The sequence below is a fragment of the Plectropomus leopardus genome, chromosome 5, assembly GCF_026936395.1.
Source record: "Plectropomus leopardus strain MGB_pleo_1.0 chromosome 5, ASM2693639v1, whole genome shotgun sequence".
In the NCBI taxonomy this organism is placed as follows: Eukaryota; Metazoa; Chordata; class Actinopteri; order Perciformes; family Serranidae; genus Plectropomus; species Plectropomus leopardus.
Genome location: NC_142180.1, coordinates 32918213 through 32928436, shown reverse-complemented (window position 1 = coordinate 32928436; position 10224 = coordinate 32918213).

The window sequence follows — 10224 nt, the reverse complement described above, 5'->3', positions numbered from 1 at the left end:
CCATACTATAGCCTTGCTTTTTCAGTCATTTTTTCAACATCCCAAATTCTGGTGTTTTTGAACCTTTTTGCAAGTTTCTATGCTATGGCATGTCTTGGAAAGATATTTCATGTGGTTTAATGTGGTTTCCAGCAGTTTTTGGGACATGGCATTTTTTGACATTTTTACCATACAATAGCCTTGCTTCTTCGGTCATTTATTCGACATCCCAAATTATGCTGGGTTTTTTTGCCTTTTTGCAAATTTCTATGTCTTGGCATCACTTTGGAGGCTATTTTATGTGGATTAATGGGGTTTTCAGCTGTTTTTGGGACATGTCATTTTTTGACATTTTTGCCATACTATAGCCTTGCTTTTTTTCTCAAATTTTCGACATACCAAATTATGCTGTTTTGCTGTTTTTTTCTATGCTATGGCGTGTCTTTGACGGCTATTTAATATGGTTTAATATGGTTTTACCTGTTTCTGGGACATGTCATTCTTTAAAATTTTTGCTATACTATAGCCTTGCTTTTCGGTAATTCTTTCGACATTCCAAATTCTGGTGTTTTTGAACATTTTGGAAGTTTCTATGCTATGTCATGTCTTGGAAAGATATTTCATGTGGATTAATGGGGTTTTCAGCTGTTTTTGAGACATGTCATTTTTTGACATTTTTGCCATACTATAGCCTTGCTTTTTTGGTCAAATTTTCGACATCCCAAATTATGCTGTTTTTTTTTGCATTTTTGCAACTTTCTATGCTATGGCGTGTCTTGGACGAGTATTTTTTGTGGTTCAATGAGATTTCCAGCTGTTTTTGGGACATGGCATTTTTTTGATATTTTTGCCATACTATAGCCTTGCTATTTTGGTCATTTATTCGACATCCAAAATTCTGGTGTTTTTGGACCTTTTTGCAACTTTCTATGCTATGGCGCGTCTTGGAAAGTTATTTTATGCAGTTTAATGTGGTTTCCAGCTGTTTTTGGGACATGTCATTTTTTGACATTTTTGCCATACTATAGCCTTGCTTTTTCTGTCACTTTTTCGACGTCCCAAATTCTGGTGTTTCAAGAACTTTTTGCAAGTTTCTATGCTATGGCGCCTCTTGGAAGGCTATTTTATGTAGTTTAATGTGGTTTCACACTGTTTTTGGGACATGTCATTTTTTGACAATTTTGCCATACTTGCCTTTTTGGTCAAATCTTCGACATCCCAAATTTTGCTGTTTTTTTGCCTTTTTGCAAATTTCTATGCTATGGCGCGTCTTGGAAGGTTATTTCATGTAGTTTACTGTGGTTTCCAGCTGTTTTTGGGACATGACAGTTTTTGAAAATTTTGCCAATTTTGCCATACTATAGCCTTGCCTTTTTGGTCAAATATCAACATCCCAAATTATGCTGTATTTTATGTGGATTAATGGGGTTTTCAGCTGTTTTTGAGACATGTCATTTTTTTCAACATCCCAAATTATGCTGTTTTTACTGTTTTTTTTCTATGCTATTGACAGCTATTTAATAGGGTTTAATGTGGTTTTACCTGTTTCTGGGACATGTCATTTTTCTATATTTTTGCTATACTATAGCCTTGCTATTTTGGTCATTTATTCGACATCCAAAATTCTGGTGTTTTTGAACCTTTTTGCAAGTTTCTGTGCTATGGCATGTCTTGGAAAGCTATTTCATGTGGTTTAATGTGGTTTCCAGCTGTTTTTGGGACATGCCATTTTTTGACATTTTTGCCATACTATAGCCTTGCTTTTTCGGTCATTTATTCGACATCCCAAATTATGCAATTTTTTTTGCCTTTTTACAATTTTCTATGTCTTGGCACCACTTTGGAGGCTGTTTCATGTGGATTAATGGGGTTTTCAGCTGTTTTTGAGACATGTCATTTTTTGACATTTTTGCCTTGCTTTTTTGGTCATTTTTTTGACATCCCAAATTATGCTGTTTTTTTTGCCTTTTTGCAACTTTTTTTGCTATGGTACGTCTTGGAAGGAAATTTAATCAGGTTTAATGTGATTTCCAGCTGTTTTTGGGACATGGCATTTTTTGAAATTTTTGCCATACTATAGCCTTTGCTTTTCAGTCATTCTTTCGACATACCAAATTCTGGTGTTTCAAGAACTTTTTGCAAGTTTCTATGCTATGACATGTCTTGGAAAGCTATTTTATGTGGTTTAATGTGGTTTCCAGCTTTTGTTGGGACATGTCATTTTTTGTCATTTTTGCCATACTATAGCCTTGCTTTTTTGGTCAAATTTTCGGCATCTCAAATTATGCTGTTTTTTTGCCTTTTTGCAAATTTCTATTCTATGGCGCGTCTTGGAAGGTTATTTCATGTAGTTTAATGTGGTTTCCAGCTGTTTTTGGGACATGACATTTTTTGAAAATTTTGCGAATTTTGCCATACTATAGCCTTGCCTTTTTGGTCAAATTTTCAACATCCCAAATTATGCTGTTTTTTTGCTTTTTTGCAACATTCTATGCTATGGCACGCGTTGGAGGGCTATTTTATGTGGTTTAATGTGATTTTCAGCTGTTTTTGGGACACGGCATTTTTTTCCATTTTTGCCATACTATAGCCTTGCTTTATCGGTCATTTTTTCGACATCCAAAATTCTGGTGTTTTTGGACCTTTTTGCAACTTTCTATGCTATGGCATGTCTTGGACAGGTATTTTATGTGGTTTAATGTGGTTTTCAGCTGTTTTTGGGACATGTCATTTTTTTTACATTTTTGCCATACTATAGCCTTGCTTTTTTGGTCATTTTTTTGACATGCCAAATTATGCTAGTTTTTTGCTTTTTTGCAACGTTTTATGCTATGGCACGTGTTGGAGGGCTATTTTATGTGGTTTAATGTGATTTTCAGCTGTTTTTGGGACACGGCATTTTTTGCCATTTTTGCAATACTATAGCCTTGCTTTATCGGTCATTTTTTCGACATCCAAAATTCTGGTGTTTTTGGACCTTTTTGCAACTTTCTATGCTATGGCATGTCTTGGACAGGTATTTTATGTGGTTTAATGTGGTTTTTCGCTGTTTTTGGGACATGTCATTTTTTTCAATTTTGCCAATTTTGCCATACTATAGCCTTGCCTTTTTGGTCATTTTTTTGACATCCCAAATTATGCTGTTTTTTTTTGGCTTTTTGCAACTTTCCATGCTATGGCACGTCTTGGGCGGGTATTTTATGTGGTTTAATGTGGTTTTCAACTGTTTTTTGGGACATGTCATTTTTTGACTTTTTTTTTTTTCAATAGCCTTGCTTTTTTGGTGAAATTTTCGACATCCCAAATTATACTGATTTTTTGCAACTTTCTATGTTATGGCGTCACTGGGGAGGCTATTTTATGTGGATTAATGTGGTCTTAAGCTGGTTTTGGGACAGGTAATGTTTGACAATTTTGCCATACTATAGCCTTGCTATTTTGGTCATTTATTCGACATCCAAAATTCTGGTGTTTTTGGACCTTTTTGCAACTTTCTATGCTATGGCGCGTCTTGGAAGGTCATGTTATTTAGTTTAATGTGGTTTCCAACTGTATGGCAAAATTGTCAAAAAATGAAATGTCCCAAAAACAGCTGGAAAAGCTGGAAACCTCATTAAACTACCATGCCATAGCATAGAAAGTTGCAAAAAGGCACAAAAACAGCATAAATTGGGATGTTGAAAATTTGAGAAAAAAAGCAAGGCTATAGTATGGCAAAATTGGCAAAAAAATGACATGTCTCAAAAACAACTGGAAACCGCATTAAACTAAATAAAATAGCCTTCCAAGATGCGCCATAGCATAGAAAGTTGCAAAAAGGCACAAAAAAAGCATAAATTGGGATGTCGAAAATTTGACAAAAAAAGCAAGGCTATAGTATAGCAAAATTGTCAAAAAATGACATGTCCCAAAAACAGCTGGAAACCGCATTAAACTACATAAAATAGCCTTCCAAGACGCGCCATAGCATAGAAAGTTGATAAAAGGCACAAAAACAGCATAATTTGGGATGTCGAAAATTTGAGGAAAAAAGCAAGGCTATAGTATGGCAAAATTGTCAAAAAATGACATGTCTCAAAAACAGCTGAAAACCACATTAAAACACATAAAATAGCCTTCCAAGACGTGCCATAGCATAGAAAATTGCAAAAACGCAAACAAACAACATAATTTGAGATGTCGAAAATTTGAGAAAAAAAGCAAGGCTATAGTATGGCAAAATTGTCAAAAAATGACATGTGTCAAAAACAGCTGAAAACCACATTGAACTACATAAAATAGCCTTCCAAGATGCACCATAGCATAGAAAGTTGCAAAAAGGCACAAAAACAGCAGAATTTGGGATGGCGAAAATTTTACAAAAAAAGCAAGGCTATAGTATGGCAAAAATGTCAAAAAATGACATGTCCCAAAAACAGCTGGAAACCGCATTAAACTACATAAAATAGCCTTCAAAGATGCGCCATAGCATAGAAAGTTGATAAAAGGCACAAAAACAGCATAATTTGGGATGTCGAAATTTTGAGAAAAAAAGCAAGGCTATAGTATGGCAAAATTGTCAAAAAATGACATGTCTCAAAAACAGCTGAAAACCACATTAAAACACATAAAATAGCCTTCCAAGATGTGCCATAGCATAGAAAATTGCAAAAAGGCAAAGAAACAACATAATTTGGCATGTCGAAAATTTGACAAAAAAAGCAAGGCTATAGTATGGCAAAATTGTCAAAAAATGACATGTCTTAAAAACAGCTGGAAACCACATTAAACTACATAAAATAGCCTTCCAAGACACGCCATAGCATAGAAAGTTGCAAAAAGGCACAAAAACAGCATAATTTGGGATGTCGAAAATTTGACCAAAAAAGCAAGGCTTTAGTATGGCAAAAATGTCAAAAAATGACATGTCCCAAAAACAACTGAAAACCACATTAAACTACATAAAATAGCCTTCCAAGATGCGCCATAGCATAGAAAGTTGCAAAAAGTTCTTGAAACACCAGAATTTGGGATGTCGAAAATTTGACCAAAAAAGCAAGGCTATAGTATGGCAAAAATGTCAAAAAATGACATGTCCCAAAAACAACTGAAAACCACATTAAACTACATAAAATAGCCTTCCAAGATGCACCATAGCATAGAAAGTTGCAAAAAGGCACAAAAAAAGCATGATTTCGGATGTTGAAATTTTGACAAAAAAAGCAAGGCTATAGTATGGCAAAATTGTCAGAAAATGACATGTCTCAAAAACAGCTGAAAACCACATTAAAACACATAAAATAGCCTTCCAAGACGTGCCATAGCATAGAAAATTGCAAAAACGCAAAAAAACAACATAATTTGAGATGTCAAAAATTTGACAAAAAAAGCAAGGCTATAGTATGGCAAAAATGTCAAAAAATGACATGTCCCAAAAACAGCTGGAAACCACATTAAACTACATAAAATAGCCTTCCAAGACGCGCCATAGCATAGAAAGTTGATAAAAGGCACAAAAACAGCATAATTTGGCATGTCGAAAATTTGAGAAAAAAAGCAAGGCTATAGTATGGCAAAATTGTCAAAAAATGACATGTCTCAAAAACAGCTGGAAACCACATTGAACTACATAAAATAGCCTTCCAAGATGCGCCATAGCATAGAAAGTTGCAAAAAGGCAAAAAAACAACATATTTTGGGATGTCGAAAATTTGACAAAAAAAGCAAGGCTATAGTATGGCAAAATTGTCAAAAAATGACATGTCTTAAAAACAGCTGGAAACCGCATTAAACTAAATAAAATGGCCTTCCAAAATGCGCCATAGCATAGAAAGTTGCAAAAAGGCACAAAAACAGCATAATTTCGGATGTCGAAATTTTGAGAAAAAAAGCAAGGCTATAGTATGGCAAAAATGTCAAAAAATGACATGTCCCAAAAACAGCTGGAAACCGCATTAAACTACATAAAATAGCCTTCCAAGACGCGCCATAGCATAGAAAGTTGATAAAAGGCACAAAAACAGCATAATTTGGCATGTCGAAAATTTGAGAAAAAAAGCAAGGCTATAGTATGGCAAAACTGTCAAAAAATGACATGTCCCAAAAACAGCTGGAAACCGCATTAAACTACATAAAATAGCCTTCCAAGACGCGCCATAGCATAGAAAGTTGATAAAAGGCACAAAAACAGCATAATTTGGCATGTCGAAAATTTGAGAAAAAAAGCAAGGCTATAGTATGGCAAAATTGTCAAAAAATGACATGTCTCAAAAACAGCTGGAAACCACATTGAACTACATAAAATAGCCTTCCAAGATGCGCCATAGCATAGAAAGTTGCAAAAAGGCAAAAAAACAACATATTTTGGGATGTCGAAATTTTGACCAAAAAAGCAAGGCTATAGTATGGCAAAATTGTCAAAAAATGACATGTCTTAAAAACAGCTGGAAACCGCATTAAACTAAATAAAATGGCCTTCCAAAATGCGCCATAGCATAGAAAGTTGCAAAAAGGCACAAAAACAGCATAATTTCGGATGTCGAAATTTTGAGAAAAAAAGCAAGGCTATAGTATGGCAAAACTGTCAAAAATGACATGTCCCAAAAACAGCTGGAAACCGTTAAACTACATAAAATAGCCTTCCAAGACGCGCCATAGCATAGAAAGTTGATAAAAGGCACAAAAACAGCATAATTTGGCATGTCGAAAATTTGAGAAAAAAAGCAAGGCTATAGTATGGCAAAAATGTCAAAAAATGACATGTCCCAAAAACAACTGAAAACCACATTAAACTACATGAAATAGCCTTCCAAGACGTGCCATAGCATAGAAAGTTGCAAAAAGGCAAAAAAACAACATATTTTGGGATGTCGAAAATTTGACAAAAAAAGCAAGGCTATAGTATGGCAAAATTGTCAAAAAATGACATGTCTTAAAAACAGCTGGAAACCGCATTAAACTAAATAAAATGGCCTTCCAAAATGCGCCATAGCATAGAAAATTGCAAAAAGGCACAAAAACAGCATAATTTCGGATGTCGAAATTTTGAGAAAAAAAGCAAGGCTATAGTATGGCAAAAATGTCAAAAAATGACATGTCCCAAAAACAGCTGGAAACCGCATTAAACTACATAAAATAGCCTTCCAAGACGCGCCATAGCATAGAAAGTTGATAAAAGGCACAAAAACAGCATAATTTGGCATGTCGAAAATTTGAGAAAAAAGCAAGGCTATAGTATGGCAAAACTGTCAAAAATGACATGTCCCAAAAACAGCTGGAAACCGCATTAAACTACATAAAATAGCCTTCCAAGACGTGCCATAGCATAGAAAGTTGATAAAAGGCACAAAAACAGCATAATTTGGCATGTCGAAAATTTGAGAAAAAAAGCAAGGCTATAGTATGGCAAAACTGTCAAAAAATGACATGTCCCAAAAACAGCTGGAAACCGCATTAAACTACATAAAATAGCCTTCCAAGATGCACCATAGCATAGAAAGTTGCAAAAAGGCACAAAAACAGCATAATTTGGCATGTCGAAATTTTGACAAAAAAAGCAAGGCTATAGTATGGCAAAATTGGCAAAAAATGACATGTCTCAAAAACAGCTGGAAACCACATTAATCCATATAAAATAGCCTTCCAAGACGTGCCATAGCATAGAAACTTGCAAAAAGGTTCAAAAACAGCAGAATTTGGGATGTCGAAAATTTTAAAAAAAAAGCAAGGCTATAGTATGGCAAAAATGTCAAAAAATGACATGTCTCAAAAACAGCTGGAAACCGCATTAAACTAAATAAAATGGCCTTCCAAAATGCGCCATAGCATAGAAAGTTGCAAAAGGCACAAAACAGCATAATTTCGGATGTCGAAATTTTGAGAAAAAAAGCAAGGCTATAGTATGGCAAAAATGTCAAAAAATGACATGTCCCAAAAACAGCTGGAAACCGCATTAAACTACATAAAATAGCCTTCCAAGACGCGCCATAGCATAGAAAGTTGATAAAAGGCACAAAAACAGCATAATTTGGCATGTCGAAAATTTGAGAAAAAAAGCAAGGCTATAGTATGGCAAAATTGTCAAAAAATGACATGTCTCAAAAACAGCTGGAAACCACATTGAACTACATAAAATAGCCTTCCAAGATGCGCCATAGCATAGAAAGTTGCAAAAAGGCAAAAAAACAACATATTTTGGGATGTCGAAAATTTGACCAAAAAAGCAAGGCTATAGTATGGCAAAATTGTCAAAAAATGACATGTCTTAAAAACAGCTGGAAACCGCATTAAACTAAATAAAATGGCCTTCCAAAATGCGCCATAGCATAGAAAGTTGCAAAAAGGCACAAAAACAGCATAATTTGGCATGTCGAAAATTTGACAAAAAAAGCAAGGCTATAGTATGGCAAAACTGTCAAAAAATGACATGTCTCAAAAACAGCTGGAAACCGCATTAAACTAAATAAAATGGCCTTCCAAAATGCGCCATAGCATAGAAAGTTGCAAAAAGGCACAAAAACAGCATAATTTCGGATGTCGAAATTTTGAGAAAAAAAGCAAGGCTATAGTATGGCAAAAATGTCAAAAAATGACATGTCCCAAAAACAGCTGGAAACCGCATTAAACTACATAAAATAGCCTTCCAAGACGCGCCATAGCATAGAAAGTTGATAAAAGGCACAAAAACAGCATAATTTGGCATGTCGAAAATTTGACAAAAAAAGCAAGGCTATAGTATGGCAAAACTGTCAAAAAATGACATGTCCCAAAAACAGCTGGAAACCGCATTAAACTACATAAAATAGCCTTCCAAGATGCACCATAGCATAGAAAGTTGCAAAAAGGCACAAAAACAGCATAATTTGGGATGTTGAAAATTTGACCAAAAAAGCAAGGCTATAGTATGGCAAAAATGTCAAAAAATGACATGTCCCAAAAACAGCTGGAAACCACATTAAACTACATGAAATAGCCTTCCAAGACGTGCCATAGCATAGAAAGTTGCAAAAAGGCACAAAAACAGCATAATTTGGCATGTCGAAATTTTGACAAAAAAAGCAAGGCTATAGTATGGCAAAATTGGCAAAAAATGACATGTCTCAAAAACAGCTGGAAACCACATTAATCCATATAAAATAGCCTTCCAAGACGTGCCATAGCATAGAAACTTGCAAAAAGGTTCAAAAACAGCAGAATTTGGGATGTTGAAAATTTTACAAAAAAAGCAAGGCTATAGTATGGCAAAAATGTCAAAAAATGACATGTCTCAAAAACAGCTGAAAACCACATTAAAACACATAAAATAGCCTTCCAAGATCTGCCATAGCATAGAAAATTGCAAAAAGGCAAAGAAACAACATAATTTGAGATGTCGAAAATTTGACAAAAAAAGCAAGGCTATAGTATGGCAAAATTGTCAAAAAATGACATGTCCCAAAAACAGCTGGAAACCACATTAAACTACATAAAATAGCCTTCCAAGACGCGCCATAGCATAGAAAGTTGATAAAAGGCACAAAAACAGCATAATTTGGCATGTCGAAAATTTGAGAAAAAAAGCAAGGCTATAGTATGGCAAAATTGTCAAAAAATGACATGTCTTAAAAACAGCTGGAAACCGCATTAAACTAAATAAAATGGCCTTCCAAAATGCGCCATAGCATAGAAAGTTGCAAAAAGGCACAAAAACAGCATAATTTCGGATGTCGAAATTTTGAGAAAAAAAGCAAGGCTATAGTATGGCAAAAATGTCAAAAAATGACATGTCCCAAAAACAGCTGGAAACCGCATTAAACTACATAAAATAGCCTTCCAAGACGCGCCATAGCATAGAAAGTTGATAAAAGGCACAAAAACAGCATAATTTGGGATGTCGAAATTTTGAGAAAAAAAGCAAGGCTATAGTATGGCAAAAATGTCAAAAAATGACATGTCCCAAAAACAGCTGGAAACCGCATTAAACTACATAAAATAGCCTTCCAAGATGCACCATAGCATAGAAAGTTGCAAAAAGGCACAAAAACAGCATAATTTGGGATGTTGAAAATTTGACCAAAAAAGCAAGGCTATAGTATGGCAAAAATGTCAAAAAATGACATGTCCCAAAAACAACTGGAAACCACATTACACTACATGAAATAGCCTTCCAAGACGTGCCATAGCATAGAAAGTTGCAAAAAGGCACAAAAACAGCATAATTTGGCATGTCGAAATTTTGACAAAAAAAGCAAGGCTATAGTATGGCAAAAATGTCAAAAAATGACATGT